General features: G+C 35.3%; 1 protein-coding gene across 8 annotated transcripts in view; it reads left to right on the top strand.

Moving 5' to 3' along the window:
* LOC102671923 (guanine nucleotide-releasing factor 2) overlaps positions 1-2,460 on the top strand; it is an 85,882-nt gene that overhangs the window by 39,333 nt on the left and 44,089 nt on the right. The window lies entirely within an intron of this gene.

Below are 2,460 nucleotides of genomic sequence, written 5' to 3'. Positions count from 1 at the left end.
CACGAATATTTCACAATAATTTTCCTTTGCTAAAATTTTTCTTTTAAACAGTGCTAATATTACCTATACTTCAATTACTAAAAAATATTCGTATCTTAATCCTCACACGAATATTTCACAATAATTTTCCCTTAGTGAAATTTTTCTCTTAAACAATGTTAATATAACTTATACTCCAATTGCTAAAAAATATTAATCCTCACATGAATAACTTATACTCCAATTGCTAAAAAATATTAATCCTCACACGAATATTTCACAATAATTTTCCTTTGCTAAAATTTTTCTTTTAAACAGTGCTAATATTACTTATACTCTAATTACTAAAAAATATTGGTATCTTAATCCTCACACGAATATTTCACAATAATTTTCCTTTGCTAAAATTTTTCTTTTAAACAGTGCTAATATTACTTATACTCTAATTACTAAAAAATATTGGTATCTTAATCCTCACACGAATATTTCACAATAATTTTCCCTTAATGAAATTTTTCTTTTAAACAATGCTAATATAACTTATACTCCAATTGCAAGAAAATATTCGTACAAAAAAAGAATTATTCCTCTAACAGAATCGTAAATCAATCTTTCCATACTCTTTAATTAACCTCGAAACAATTAATTAGTTCAACACCGGGCAGAAGAATCTGCATCGTGTGATAAATAGCCATGACATAGAATAGATAGAAAACGAAAGAGAGAGAGAGAGAGGAAACATAAATTCTGTCCGGGGGAAAATTCTGTCCCCGTGTATCGAGCATTTCCAAGGGAAAATACGGCGACGAGACGCAGCGCGCGCCTCCCTCACGAGGGAGGACACTGTCGGAGAAAAATGTTGTCGTAAAACCGGGCGTAATGAACACAAGGCGAGAACCACACTCGTGGTGGAGGTCGGTGAAAAAAAGTGGGGGAGGTGGAGAGTACACGGTGTTGCGCGGTGTTACTTCTTTTCCAGCCTCGAGCTCGTCGAGCGCCCCGTATATCGCCCTACGATATTATCCGTTTCCGATAGAACCGTCCCTCCGAGGGAAGGGAGGATCTACGTATCTTTTGTACTTTTTCTTGGGCATTCGGCTCGTCCAGCGGAGGAAGTTGCACGAGTTCAATAACCGAGTGCGCGATCTGGGGTTTCAAGGAGTTTGGAGGAGGAGATTCATTATTGGAATGATATATGGTGGAGAAATGTATTATTTTTAATCGAGATATAGAATATATACTTAAGTAAGTGTGTATTAGTAACATATCAAAAATTGAAGATAATTTTCGATTCTGAAGATTAAAATGTATTATGTAGATGGAAAAGATGAAGAAGTTGAATGAAAATTTTCGATTCTATGAAGATTAAAATGTTCACAAACGAAGATGGAAAAGATGGAGAAGTTGGAAGATGTTGAAAATTTTTGATTCTGTGAAGATTAAAATATTCACGAATTAAGATGGAAAGATCGAGAAGTTAGAATTTTTCGATTCTGTGAAGATTAAAATGTTCACGAATGTAGATGGAAAAGATCGAGAAGTTGTCGAAAATTTTAAACATTGAAGATTAAACGCGACCCATCATTCTACGAATCAAGATGGAAAAGATCGAGAAGTTAGAGTTTTTCGATTCTGTGAAGATTAAAATGTTCACAAATGTATTATAGATGAAAAAGATGGAGAAGTTGGACGATGTCGAAAATTTTCGATTCGATGAATTTATGATTCTATTAAAATGTTTACGAATGTATTATAAATGGAAAAGATGGAGAAGTTGGACGATGTCGAAAATTTTCGATTTTATGAAGATTAAAATGTTCACGAATGTAGATGAAAAAAAGATCGAGAAGTAGTCGAAAATTTTAAACACTGAAGATTAAACGTCCCATCATTTTATTAATCAAGATGGCACAGATCGAGAAATTGGACGAGGTCGAAAATTTTCGATTCTGTGAAGATTAAAATATTCACAGAACAAAGATGGAAAAGATCTTGAGACGATATCGAAAATTTTGAATATCGGCTATAGGAGGATTAAACGCGTTCTATCGTTCATTCATTCGAATCGACATGGCGGAGATTTCCATTTCTGAAGAAAAGATTTCCACTTCTTTCGAGAAAGGAATGTTGAATTCTCCGAAGAGAGTTGATTAAATTCGCAACTTCTCGTCGTTTCTCGCGAGCATTTGAATAATGGCGAATAATGGCGGGCATCGAAGTCTCCGATGATCGATAGGATTGGAAGTTGCAACGTTCATCCGTCGAATGGAATGATAAAACGCTTAAGAAATTGGCGGGACCCGGGTATCGGATTGGACTTATTGTTAAAAGCAGCGAGGACGCATTGTTCCAAGTTTTTCGATTAAAAGTTCCCCCGGTGTCATTCTCTCGTCCTTTTGTCCTGTAAAATGCTCGGTGGACGGTCATTTATGTTCTTGCCGACTTCCAAGATTAATTGGTTGACGATCGTTGTCGGGGGAA

The sequence above is a fragment of the Apis dorsata genome, unplaced genomic scaffold (assembly GCF_000469605.1).
Source record: "Apis dorsata unplaced genomic scaffold, Apis dorsata 1.3 scaffold_37, whole genome shotgun sequence".
Lineage (NCBI taxonomy): Eukaryota > Metazoa > Arthropoda > Insecta > Hymenoptera > Apidae > Apis > Apis dorsata.
This window is presented reverse-complemented; position numbering and strand designations above follow the sequence as displayed.